General features: G+C 30.3%; 1 long non-coding RNA gene and 1 pseudogene across 3 annotated transcripts; both read left to right on the top strand.

Annotated features, from left to right (window-relative positions):
- The first annotated feature begins 1,288 nt into the window (after positions 1-1,288).
- Positions 1,289-3,908, top strand: LOC145970227 (uncharacterized; annotated as a pseudogene). Its single transcript, XR_014438356.1, has 4 exons — positions 1,289-3,249; positions 3,361-3,453; positions 3,564-3,651; positions 3,781-3,908. The product of XR_014438356.1 is annotated as an uncharacterized LOC145970227 (transcript).
- A 1,804-nt stretch (positions 3,909-5,712) lies between these two features.
- Positions 5,713-8,569, top strand: LOC145973497 (uncharacterized). 2 transcript variants are annotated; one of them, XR_014439490.1, is made up of 5 exons: positions 5,713-5,872; positions 6,716-6,763; positions 7,579-7,632; positions 8,103-8,142; positions 8,301-8,569. It is a non-coding gene; the product is annotated as an uncharacterized LOC145973497 (long non-coding RNA). The 2 variants fall into 2 exon arrangements; XR_014439492.1 differs by having other exon boundaries at positions 8,266-8,569.
- Positions 8,570-15,172: the final 6,603 nt, after the last annotated feature.

Genomic DNA, 15,172 nt, shown 5'->3' with positions numbered 1-15,172 from the left:
TACTTCCGATGCCAACTAACTGGGATGTTTCGAGTTTGCACACGTTGTTATGCAACGTACACTCGCGCTTCGTGCTTCGTGCTTTATCAAGTGATTCGGCCCGAATTAGTTAGAATTCGATCGATTGCTCCGACTGGTCGTCAATGGGTCCCTTCTCTTTGCTCGTCTACAGCCACACGCACTGCGTGTGTTAACCCTATCGAGGAGTCGAGTGGACTCCTCTAAGCACGATTTTCGCACGGTAAAAGGGGTTGCCTCCCCATTTTCTAAATTGCTGAATGTTAGCATTTAAAAAATGTGAGTATCCTCTTCTTTTGCCGTCTACCAGCCTGGTGTAGCATATAGCAACCGCGGGAGGCATAATATGTCCGGGCGGAGCACCTGAAATCGTGCTTAGCGGGTCCAGGTTCGATACGAGATAGGATAATTATGCGCGAAAAAGAGTTGGTGAACTTCATTTTCCTCTATTTCCGTCAATCGTTCCGTCTTCTTTCCGGTTCGGGCCTAATCTTTGCTCGTTGTATCGTTGCATTCTCGACCTGTTGGCTCGAAGCTGATTCTCGTAAGTGAAATGGGATTTTCGCTCGTACCGAAATCGCGAGTGCCGTTCAAAGTATATACATATTAAGTATATACATCGCGCGATCAAATAGAAAATTTTTTATCGTACCGAAATAGTGCGGACACCGTTAAGTATCATGCGTAAAATAACGGAAATAGCGATATAAAAATATCGCTCGCGAATGCGAGAGTGTCGTTAAAAGTATGGCGCGCCAACAACATGAGAGGAGGAGGAGGCCTGGGAGAGGCATCTTACATCGGCGGAGCAACCTGATGGTGAATATCTATTATTTATATATTAATTGTTATAAATCGTTAACATGTTATAAACAAACAATAATTCGATCTTATTATTTAAATGAATTAAAGAGAACGATTTTTATAAAAGTTATATAAAATTTTCTATTTAAAAAACAGTTTTAAAAATTTATAAAATTTTTCCATACGTGTTTATCTGCTTATTATTTTACACATCGGATATAAAATTCCGCGCGATAAAAATTTTTTTAAATATTAATTGCATTTTGTGAGCATTATTATAAATGAATTTTATATTTGTATGTTACAGACAACTAGCTTCGATAACAACAACTCCGCTGTTGCGCATCAGTGCCGGTGAGTGAAAAAAACTTTTATTTAACTTTAAGGTAACGGATTCGTAGAGATTGCAGATGTAGATGTAGGTTGTAGATTGTAGATAAATCCGTTGCCTTAAAATGGATGTAATTTAATTACAGATCGTGTATATGCTATGTCATTAAATTCACTGGAAGATGCAATCATAGCAACAAAAGATCAAGATGTAATTAACAACAGACTTCAAAGGTCTAAAAGCTGCAGTATACTTAATAGTAATTTGAAGAGAGATAAAAATCATAATATTAAAACCAATTACTTTTGTGTAAAACCTATAAATACTATTACAAGGAAAAATAGGCATGAAAAAATTGATACAGTTACTCTATTTGATGCATTATCATTGTCAAAGCCTTCTATTTTATCAAATAAGAATTCTCATCTTCTTGAGAAAGATCAGAATTGCAATTCAACAAGCAGCGAGACTAGTTCAAAAGAGCAATTTAATTCTTTTGAATTAAAAACATTTTTACAATCATTGGAACATCAAAAGCCATTGAAAGAGGCAGCTGTGCAAGAACCTTTGCTGAGGCGTTTGTCTGCAAATTTTTATAATTCACCTCAAACTTTTACAGAAAGGTTACTAACGATTATTGAAGAATCAGTTATAAATGATGATTCTTGTGCACAATTAGAATATCCAGATGTTAGCTTATGTAGATTAACTGAAGAACTTCGAAAAATGTGTAAATTTATAGAGGATGAGACTATTCCAGATTGGCCTCAGTCTCCTCAAAGAATGTCAACAATTTGTACGAGACAAAGAAGTCAAGGACTTAAATCTCTTTTTCAAAAATCTCTTGATACTTTTATATCTCGAGATAAAGGCTTAACCACGCCAACTCGACGTAATATTAAAAGTTCGAAGAAAACTTGTCAGTATATGCCCAAAAATATTTCATATAACGCAAAAGGTCCATTGCATGATAGCACAATTGATAGTACATTGAATCTTTAGAGGCATTTTGCGAAAAATTTTATGCTGACGAATGCAAAACTGTCCCAATAAAGGAAAAAAATCCATCACAGCCTCCCTTACAAAATCTAGATAGCATTTTACATGAATGTGAAAATCAAATGGCTTCTTTGGAAAGCTCATTCGACATTCGTGAACAACTCAAAAAAGCTGCAATGTTTACCTTGGATTTAACAAGCCAATATAAACCTGAAGCACAAAATCTTCAATCTAGATTGTTTACACACGAAAAACACAATAAAGATTCAAAGAAAGTACCTGATACATTTAAGCAATTGAGTCGATATAATAAATCTTATGAAATGATTGAACCAGATGATTTAGAAAATACGCTCATGCATGAAATCGCAAAAAAGAGACAAAAATGTCTCGATACGGCGAAGGTAATGATGGAAATCGATAAGAATTCAGAGCCGGCGAAACAAATATGCCCAGAGATCATCATCAATGAATCCTCATCGACTAGTGACATTAAATTCATAGAAACATTAATGTCTGTTAAGAGATATCAAGAGTATTTGGAAAAACATAAATCTGTACTGAATTTATTTCGAACTGGATCGAGCAATTCTCATATTCCTGACAAAAAAGATGTCCGAACAAAGGAGATGTCCAGAGAAGATTTCGATTTTCGTCATTTAGGAGGTAAAATCGAGAATGCGACATTAGGAGTATCAAAGTTTTCAAGAATAAAAAAGAAAAGAAGTCCTTCATCGATGAAATGTTCTACTAATAAATGGTTTCAAAGCCAAAATTATTTGTGACTCCTGAAAAAACGCCTATTAAGAGTTGTAAGCCAAAGCGCACATACTTTACTTCACCTAATCTAGTAATGGGAATGAATAAAAAAAAGAATGTTAGTCCACACCCAAAAAGTATTTATCAACAAATAGAAAATTATGATCATGTATTATCACCAGTTGGAATGTATATAAAAGGTACGGATCCTCAGCTGATGAAAAATTTACGACCTAAAACGAACAAAAACCTATTAACACCTAAAAAAAAAACAAATGCGGTCTCCTAGCCCAAAACCGAAAGTGAAATTTCGACTATCTCCAAAACAGCCAAAAGAGGTAAGCAAATATTAATAAAAGTATAAATACAATTTAGATTATTATAAATACAAGTTATTGTTTGTAAGATGTATTGAAATCATACATCTGTCATATTTTACATTATTTCAGACAATGACAAAAACAGTAGTAGGAGATGAAAATACACCTGATAATTTTTTACATCCAAAAGTGTGTTATAAGCTCTCATCACACGTACGCACGGTATGTAATTTGTACATCAAAAATCTCATTTGTATATCAAAAATCTGAAATATTTAAATTTAAACATTTAAAATACAATATAACTGTAACGATATAATAATTTTATTTAGATAAAAGAAACAAAAAATCAAAAAGTGGGAAACCGCATAAACGAATTGTTGCGCTCGACAAAAGATAAAGTTGTGAATCGACACGAAGGTAATATTATATTTATAAACCACGAATTAATTATTTTTGCATACATGAATATGAACATAGTTTTTTTTAAAGAGTTCATGATTTCAGGAACAATATTTACAATTTAATTTTTGTATCACATTATTTCAGGTCGAATAAAATCAGTTCAAACAGATTATTTAAAGCAACCTGAAATTTATTACGATTCCGCAGAAGAATCCGTGCATATCAAGCAAACAGCTCGTAAAACATGCTTTTCTCGTATACAAAAAAATTAATAGCTAATATTCTAATATTATTTACTCTAAATCTATTTTTTGTTGATTGAAGATCGATGATACATTATAAAGAATGAAATATAATACATGTTAATTCATATTTTCATAAAAGTTTTATATCTTTTAATTTTAAAAGTTGTATATCTTGTAATTTTTTTATATATGAGATGTAAGATGTTTCATTAAATGTGCAATTTAAATTATTTTCTTCTCATCAATTATTTTGCGTTTTCTTATTTTACTATAAGCTATCTTGTCAAGTAATTGAATAGTCTTTTTCTTAAGAATTTAATTACAGTTATAATTATATTGCACAATTAAAATTCTTACTTTTGCTATATTGACACACAAGAATAAATACATTTTTCATAGTTTATTTTTTGAAAAGTAAAATAGATATGAAAAAGAGAAAAATACTCATTCAAAAATTATCTACAGCAATCTATTCTATTCTCATTTTTGTCTAACAGTAAGTATATTGACCTAATTTTTAAATTTATTTTATTATTTAAATTTTTAAATTTTATTATATATAAATATTATATTTTTATATTGCAGAGATCTGTTGAGAGTGCTCAGAATGTTGCAAAAGATGCATTACAGACGAAGTAATATAAATCTCGAGTAAAAAATAATAAAAGTGAACACAAATCATTTTAATGAGAATAACGAATTTCGAAGAGAACATCCTAAGATTCGTCATGAAAAACGATGTGACTAATAAGACCAAATGGAAATATTTCGTAGGATGAATCAATGCATGGAAATTTACAACCACATATTCTAGAACGTAGGAGAAGTTTCTCTCGTTATCGATGTTGCGTAAAACGGGACAATACTGCGTTCTCTGCAATCCTCGTGATTGGTTTAATCCGCTAGTGACATGACAGAACCGTCATATCGCAGATCATTAATATTTTCGAGATCTGTGTCAATAGCGCGGTCATTTAATTTTTAATTATATGAACAGGAAGCAGATTGTGTTGCACGAGGATATATTACTACGTGATTTGCATGTCCTTGATATAGCGCATATGATCTAAATTTTTTTTTTTATTTTAGACAACGTTTCATTTCCTTATGTATACAATAGAGACACGTTAAAGCTCTATGAAAAATGTATATACAAATATTTATAATTCTCTAAATAGTTTGTTTATGATAAAATAAGATTGTTATAATTAGATAATGGATGAAAATTATTTTCTATACAAGTAACTTTTATTCTATGCAAGTATCTTTTATATTAAATATTTAATTTGGATGAAATAAAAATTAATGATTATATTATAGATTAAATTCTTTACAGACAAAATATAAAAGATATATATATATATATATATATATATATATCAGAATAAATTGGAGAATTAAATAGATAGAAAAGAAGAAACGCGAATATATTAAAATTATATTAAAAAAATATAGACTTTTATATCTTTTAATCTAGATATGATATTTTATTTCTTATATTGTTTTTAACAAGTTGTCTTATAACGAGTCATAAATTAAATGTTATTTTATATTGACAAATAATCATTTAATACAATACTAATTATAAAAATTATTCATATATAAGATAGCTTTCACATATTATCTACTACATGCTCTAGTAATTGAATCATTTAGAGAATTATATAGATATGTGTATATATGTGTGTTTTTTTCATTTACGTTAGCTTGTTCAACAAGTTTTCTTAGAAAAACCCGTGCCTACAGAGTTGCCCACGGCCCCAGAGTTGCACATGGCACGTATGTTGACGATTGCACACGCCGCGCGTTACGCTTGTCAATCCGTTCGGAACTAAGCCCAGCCGTGGTGGGGAACGATCGATAAATTCGAAGCCGCGACGTCGTATTGGCAAAGTGAGCATTCTGCTACGTACCACGAGAGTTTGAACTTCAACGAGCGAAGCGATAAAAGCTGATCAAGATGCCGGGACCAGAATGCGACAAATGCAAGGGTGAGTGTACTCATAAATTCTTAATGGATATTATGAGATAATTTGATGTGACATGAGATATGACATGACATTTCCTCAATTGTTGCTGATAACTTATAAAGGAATTTCTCATTGATATATAATGAAAAATATAAAAAAAGATCTGTTTTTTTTTATAAAGACGTAATTTTTTTTATCGATTTGTAATTACCGTTGATTTAAGGGGATCCCTCAACCTATCTTTTTTATCGACAAAACACTATAATTTTTGGGCATGTGCCATTTTTTATTGTCTACATAGAATTAAAAATCCTTTTCTACGGTTGATGTATAGATGCAAACGGACACGGGAAAGCTGATTATATACTGAGAAAGAAAAAAAAAGTATAAAATTATATATTTATTTATCGACTTCTTAAATCACCTCATAAAGACATTAGCCTTATATAAATGTTTTGTAACTTTTATGCATAAAACAATAGCATACCCAATAGCGGACTGCATAATAAAAACTTGTGGAACTGTGAAAATTGAGTTTAGTAGTCCAATTAATAAATAGCATGTGCCCAAAAATTTCGGTCCGTATGTACCTGAAATATCGATACAGTAGAGTGGAAAAAGCAGTGCATCTTCTTTATAAATAATGTGATAGAGAGAGATACGGAATGAGGATTAGATGAGGGCGCTGTAATTGTGTAAGAGTTCACCATTCAATGAGGAATCCTCTTAACAGTGCTTTGTCAATACACTATTACACAATTTTTGAAATTTATACACGGTGTTTAAATATTTTTTCTCGAATTGTATGTACAGCGTTTAATTTCACACATTGTAATATTTATACAATATTTAAATTTGTTACAGACTGTAAATGCGGTGACAACTGCTCATGTTGCAAACTCGAATGCACAGGTAATAATAGAAATTAGTTTAGTCGCAATTCATTATTTACTCGTTGTGTCTCTATTATGAGAAATCATATTTTTAACGATTACGATTAGTTGTCTAGCTCATTTTTCGTTTTTATTATGTCAAAGAAATCTTTAATATAGTCTCTCTAATATATCAAGAATGACTCTGATAAATAACTGTACTATTTTTGTTTTTCATCCCGGACAATAACTGGCTAATAACGGTCGATGCCAGTTCATCTTACAGCTTAGTACCGTACATCGTAATTTTGCAGACTTGTGATACGATTTTGCTGCGGCGTAATTGCATATAACATGTAATGTTACTCGCGCGACGTTTCGACGTCTCGGTTATTTCGATCTTTATACGTAATAAAATGAGTAATGGAAGATTTCTCGGAATATTACGTATTCAATATTTTCTTGCTTACATATATTTTGTCTTTTTTGTTCATCAACTTTATTTTTCACAATTTTATGATTTGTACATTTATGTTACGTAAAATTTAAATTATACAAAATAAACACGCATTAAAAATGGAAATTATATTGGCCAAAATAATTTTAGAATATTGTAGGAGTTTTATTTTAATAGTAATAGTATTAATTTTTAATAATGATAATTTTTAATAGCAATAATTTCAGAATATTGTAGGAGTTTTATTTTAATAGTAATTTAATAGTTTATTTTAATAATAATTATATTTAAAAATTATTAATTTTATAAATTTTATAAATGATTTTTTCTTTTTTAATAACAATGTATATTTTATAATAAAAAATTATGCAGGTAACTTATATTCTTTTTTTTTTCAGTTGAATGTGATTGCAAGCCGGGCGAAAAATGCAAGTGTAATTGTAAATGCGCTTGTAAGTGTAAAGAGTAAATGCGCTTGTAATTAACATAAAAAAATATTTATATATATGGAATCTGCATTAAAAATGATAAACTTCTAACGAGTTAAAATAATCCAATATGTAGATCAATGTACATATAGCAATCCAATATGTAGACAAAATTTTAAGCACTTTAATATCAAGAAAGATTTTATGCTTTATAAAATTTATATGTAATGCGAACTTTCCACTTTTTTTGCTGGATGAACAATTAATAAGTTAATAAAATTTATAAAATTTAAATAATTTTGTTTTATTGTTGCAAATATATTTCCCATCTTTATATTATAATAATGATAAAAAAGAGATTTATATAATTCACTAAAATAATATTATAAAGTTAATGTTTAAAGTTAATTTTTTCCTATACTAACTTAAATTCTACTTTAAACAAACTACGTACATTTTTTTTCTTTTTCAAAATCATCGGCTGTTTCCTTTAGTATATTGTCTACGAAATCTGGATACTGTTGATCGTATATGGTAGGTGGTGAAAAGCCGACGTTTTCTTGTAGATACATTAGAATATTAAAGCGAATGAAAGTTTTGAATCTAAAGATCTAAATTTCCTCTGAACTAAAAAATGCACTGTTTTCTTACTACCAGAGAGAAGACTGAGAGGTGTCATGACCTGCTTTTAGGTGATCCCTGAAAGCGATACTCCCTCTATGGACATTGAAAACGTGGACATGAACTACAAAGCCAATGTCCATGAATATTCTCAGAGGGTAATATATAATGTGCACAATTTCTGGTTTTGTTCCGTGCTATGTGCACGAAATGCCGGTAGCGCACCAGTGCTGTATAACAAGATACTTATGTATGTAAATTGATGTAAATAAATTATTTAATCGCGAAAGATACTGTAATATTCAAAGATGAAATAAATATTTTTCTATATTCATTGTCATATTTATATCTTTTTATTTACAAAACACAAAATGCCTGCTGTGGGATAAAAACATTTTTAACCGTATTTCTATAAATCTTCTTAATTAGCAGTAAACTGATCTTTGATATTTATCAATCATTTTTTTAATTATTTAAAAATTTAATTATTAATACATGTATAGAATTTGTCAAATTAATCACTGATTCTTCTGAAGTTTTTATAATTAAGACTCGAAAAATATAGATGTTGCAAAATATTTTAAGTCTCTTCCTTTATATAAAATATAAAGAATTTTCATATGTTCCATTTTAATATAGCTAACATTATTTTTATATATTTTTATTATAATTTTTATTATAATTTTCATACTAACATAATATTTTTATGCTTAATATAATATTTTTATGCATAATATTTTTATGCTAAATACATATTACAAAATATATGACAAAATATAATACAAATTTAATATAAAATATAATTCGAAATTAATACAAAATAATTTATTACATGGAATAATTTATTACACGAAAATGTCCAAAATATACGTATAATATAAAATTTACTAAAAATTTTTACATAGTCCAGACGAGAAGCTGATCAGCGAAGATTAATTACGCAACATTTATTATTAATAATAGATATGCAATAACAGAATTTAATGTTTTATATAACGTAAATAATCGTGATCAAAAGAGTCATTAATAATAAAATTATTGATCGTTTCTTCGATTATAAAAGAAAGTATTTGCATTACTGGCGCATTTTGTATAGATTATCAAAGGAAATATTCAAAATGAAAAGATAGAATAAACTTCGAAATCAACAATTAAATTACTAAATAAATCGCGATTTAAAATTCGCGAGAAAACGCGACGAATAAATAAATCGACAATAATCGGAATATTCGATTGCGAGATACGCATAATTTTTATAATATGATAATCGAAACCATCAATAGACACACGTGCGATATAATTATTATCACACAAATGATGACAGACGAAGATATTTTGACAAACATTTGTGATCCGTATTGTTTATGAACATAAAATGCATTGTCCGATTTATTTGCGATTAATACGCGAATTTATACGAATTTCACGATTGAGAATAAAATACATATCCTATTTCGCGCATGATTAGCTGAATAAGATGAAATGAGCTCTATAAGTTTTAAAATATAATTAAAAATCGCGTTGTGGCCACGTATAATAGAAAATAACAGAACGAATGATTTTCAAAGTCCCTCTAATAATCGATGTAATTGTAGAGTTTAATAAGATTTAAATAATGTAAAGAATCAAGTTTAAAACAGTCATTAATAAAGTTATCGATCGTTTTTTAAATTATAGAAGAAAATATTTACACTACCCATACAGCACCGAAAGATTGCAAAAACGTTGCATAGACCTAACTTTGAAACATTGTAATATTGCATAGAAGTTGCGAAATGTTTCTGCAACATTACTGCAAGCTTGCAGCAACGTTGAAATGTCCGCCCTCAGAAATATTACAATGTAAGATTGTAGTAATGTTACGGTACAACGTATTTGCAATATTAAAACGCGTTTTGCTATTGCAAATGCAGCCGTTTTAAATTTAATAAATAAACTTTAAAAATATAAAGAAATGTTTAAGAAAGATAGGAAAAAAAACATTTACCGCCTTCGAAAAAAAATATCTATTAGTGTTTTTTATCAAATGTGTCTTATTAAATATTTATCTCAATAATATACATACAATTATTTTACATACACTCGGTACCAGAATATTTTAATACGTGCAATAAATGAATTATTTCCCATTTACCGATTCAATGAAGAAAAATCTGTTTAATATTCTGAATCCCAACGAGGGATCTAGATTATTAAACAAATTATTTGTTTAATAATCTAGATCCCTTATTAGGATTCAGAATATTAAATAAATCAAGTCAGTTTATCAGAAATTTAACTGACACAAGACAAGAAATATAATTACTACATTAGTCCTTTGTAGGCCTTATATTCACTTTAGATGAAAATTCGAATACGAGTTAGTTAAGTTTGGTGTCGCCACATAGCGGCAAGTAAAGAAACACATGTTATACATTTTCGCTATGTTAAAATATTGCTGCAACATTGCCAAAGTAATATTACAAAATAATGTATCTGCAATATTTCTGCAGCATTACACTGCTATGTGCAATGTTGTAACATTGCAGCAATGTTGATGCAAGCTTCTGTGCTGTATGGGTACCAGCATTTTGCACGAACTATTAAAAACAATATTCAAAGACGTGGAAAGATAAATAAAGCTTCAATGTTAAGTCAACGATTAAATTATAAGATAAATCGCGATTTAAAATTCCCGAGAAAACGCGACGAATAAATAAATCGATAATATTCGGAATATCCGATTGTGATATATATACCTTTTATAATATAATAATCGAAGCGCCTCAATAGACATAATCGCGCGCGATATAGTTATCACATAAATGCGAAGATATTTTGACAGACAATTTGATGTCTGTAATATTAACGAGTACTCACTGTCCGAGTCAATTGCGAATCTTTATAAGATAAATCGCGACTCGAATTCACGGGAAAACGCGACGAATAAATAAGTCCATAATATGCGGAATATTTGATCGCGATACGTATAATTTTTATAATATATAATAATCGAAGCTCTCAATAGACACAAGCGCGATATAATTATTATCACGTAAGTATAGAAAATCAAAAATATTTCGACAATCATTTGAGGTCTGTAATGTTTGCGAATATACAATTCACCGACCGATTTACTTGCGAATTTTTATAAGATAAATCAGGATTTAAAATTCGCGATAAAACGCGACGAATAAATAAATCGATAATATTCAAAATATTCAATTGCAGATACGCGAATGATATATCAGTAATATCCGATAAAAAGAGGAGCGATCTTAAAAATGGAGAACAATTAACATCTTGTCAACATCAGATTTCGCAAGATCAATCTGCGAAGAAAAGTTAAGTGATCCATTGAACGTCGGGAACTTCACTGTAGGAGGGAACGAATCCTGGATCTTCCGGACTATTCCCGATAGCAATGATTTCAGTAATAAATCAACGACAATTATCCCTCGTCCATTATCTTCAATTCACGAAATTGATATGCACATCAAAAAACATGTTCTTTCATTATTAAGAAATATATTTCTTTATTGAAAATTAAATGGATATAATGACCTTTTTTATTGAAATGTGATTACGAACGATTATATTTATAAATAATAAAATACATGTATTATTGGAGTTTATGTTAAATGTGCGAACACATATAATTTGGGATACCGTTCGCGCGCGCGAGACGAATCGAACCCGATATCAGCAAGATTTAAAAAATTTTAATTCGAACAGTGTGCAAAATAAAATAAATCAAATAATTTTAAACAATTAATTCTGGATTAATTCTCTAGATTCTTATTCTTATAACGTTTAAATTAATAATTTCTTTTCTTTTAATCAATATCTTACTGATATAGGGGTACCCATTCGATTTGTCTCGAAATTTTTAAGTATTCGCACATTTTATGAAACATTCATGTATAATTTCGCTTATATATAATATATAACATTATTAAAAATTATAAAAATATTTTGGATACGTGAATTTGTGCATGTATTTTATTATACATATATATGGGGCATTCTTTGTCAAATCGGACATCCCCTCTGTCCAAAAATGGGGGCAACCGAAAAATTTCTTTTAGGACTCATTTTATAGCTATATGCATGTACTTTCGTTTTAACTCTGGTCTTTTTGAAAAACCAATATGGACCCAACATGGCGGCCAAAACCTGGGGAAACTGAACTTTAAAAAGCAATATCGTTCATTAGAGCGTACTAAAGCGGTTGCTTTTTAAAATTATTTAATTTAATTTAATTAATTTAATTTAATTATTTAATTTAATTAATTTAATTTAATCTATCATAGCTCATCCATTTTAAGGTAACGGATCAATCTACAATCTACATCTACATCTACATCTGCAATCTCTACGAATCCGTTACCTTAAAGTTAAATAAAAGTTATTTTCACTCACCGGCACTGATGCGCAACAGCGGAGTTGTTGTTATCGAAGCTAGTTGTCTGTAACATACAAATATAAAATTCATTTATAATAATGCTCACAAAATGCAATTAATATTTAAAAAAATTTTTATCGCGCGGAATTTTATATCCGATGTGTAAAATAATAAGCAGATAAACACGTATGGAAAAATTTTATAAATTTTTGAAACTGTATTTTAAATAGAAAATTTTATATGACTTTTATAAAAATCTTTCTCTTTAATTCATTTAAATAATAAGATCGAATTATTGTTCGTTTATAACAAGTTAACGATTTATAACAATTAATATATAAATAATAGATATTCACCATCAGGTTGCTCCGCCGATGCAAGATGCTTCTCCCAGGCCTCCTCCTCCTCTCATGTTGTTGACGCGCGATACTTTTAATGGCACTCCTGCACTCACGAGCGATATTTTTATATCGCTATTTCCGCTATTTTATGCGCGATACTAAACGGCACTCCCGCACTAATTCGGTACGGTTAAAAATTTGGTCGCGCGATGTATATATTATATATATATATATATATACTTTGTACGACACTCCCGGTTTCGGTACGAGCGAAAATCCCATTTCATTTCATGAGAATCAACTTCGAGCCAACAGGTCGAGAATGCAACGATACAACGAGCAAAGATTAGGCCCGAACCGGAAAGAAGACGGAACGATTGACGGAAATAGAGGAAAATGAAATTCATCAACTCTTTATTGCGCATAATTATCCTGTCTCGTATCGAACCTGTACCCGCTAAGCATGATTTCAGGTGCTCCGCCCGGACATATTATGCCTCCCGCGGTTGCTATATGCTACACCAGGCTGGTAGACGGCAAAAGAAGAGGATACCCACATTTTTTAAATGCTAACATTCAGCAATTTAGAAAATGGGGAAGCAACTCCTTTTACCGAGCGAAAATCGTGCCTAGGGGAATCCACTCGACGGAGTCTCGACAGGGTTAACACACGCAGTGCGTGTGGCTGTAGACGAGCAAAGAGAAGGGACCCATTAACGACCATTCCGAGCAGTCGGTCGAGTTCTAACTAATTCGGGCCGAATCACTTGACGAAGCACGAAGCACGAGTGTACGTTGCATAGCAACGTGTGCAAACTCGAAATCCTAGTTAGTTGGCATCGGAAGTAGAGACTCATGACAATAATGAAATTGGGATTTTTATACGAAAAGTCCAACGCGGAAGCGCGAAAACGCGACGACGCGAGAATACTACAACGCGAAAACGCGGTAACGAAACGCCGCCGTCCGCGACACGTTGATGGCACCGACACCGCGAAAGGGTACTTAGCTTCCCCTTCAGGCTCCTTAAGATTTATCCTAAATAGAAAAATTTAAGATAAATCTCAAGGCACCATCCAAGTACTAAGCCCTCCCACCCCGTCAAGGTGTACCCAATGGGAGGGTTATATTACATATAATTTTATATATAATATATTTTGTGGAATTTATTTTGTAATATACTATATAATATGCTATATAATATACTATATAAATTTAAATTCGCAAATATAAACGATAAATAAAAATATAAAGGATAAGAGAAAATATATTACATAAAGCAATGTCCAAAATAATTGATTTTAAAACTAATTATTGCGCGCAATTAATTTTTACATTTTTACTTTTAAATAAATATATTTTAATATTATAAATTGCGTAATTACAAAATAATTTATATTTCTTAGATATAAACTTTTAGTACTATAATAAATAAAAAAATTTCTATTTTTTATATGTGAAATATTTAAATAAATATATTAATATGAAATATTTTATAAAACAAGAAGTATCTGAAAATATTAATAAAAAATTTTATAAATGTTTTAATCATTTTAAAATAAAATGGAATGTCTTTTATAAGTATATATATTATATATGTTACAATTTAAAATCACTATTAAATCACTCTCACTACAGAAATAAAACGAAACGTGAAATATGTATATTTTGAATATATACTAATGATAAATAATTTATGTATCGTTGCGTCCGCGGAACGATATATATCGAACGCACACAACACAATCGGCATACGCTGACGCTCGTGCACTCGTAACTAATAACGCGATTTAAGGTGCACAAGAATTTTAATAAACCGCGAGTAACATATAAGAATTCAGAATAATCGTAAAATAGATCACAAATAGACGCGCATCCGCACAGCTTGACAGCTGGACTCAGACTCTTTGACAGTCGTTGTTTATAACAATATCTTGACATCGCGCGCGGAAACGATCTTCTTCGAAAGAATTCAACGGGTGACGAATACAGCGGGACGGGACGCGGGGACGCAACAATATAATAAATAATGAATGTGATAAATAATTTATATTGATGACTTACATCACATTTTTTTCATTGGCCCATCCATTTCCAAAACCTCCTTTTTTCTTTTGCTTTCTTCGCTTTTTCCTCGTGGCACTTCAATCCTCGTTGCACTCATTTGAATTCCTCGTTGCACTTACATTCATTCACGAAAAGTTCCTCGTTGCACTTG

The sequence above is a fragment of the Camponotus vicinus genome, unplaced genomic scaffold (genome assembly GCF_025532165.1).
Source record: "Camponotus vicinus isolate PSW18456_S1 unplaced genomic scaffold, iyCamVici1.0 SCAF_1, whole genome shotgun sequence".
In the NCBI taxonomy this organism is placed as follows: domain Eukaryota; kingdom Metazoa; phylum Arthropoda; class Insecta; order Hymenoptera; family Formicidae; genus Camponotus; species Camponotus vicinus.
This window is presented reverse-complemented; position numbering and strand designations above follow the sequence as displayed.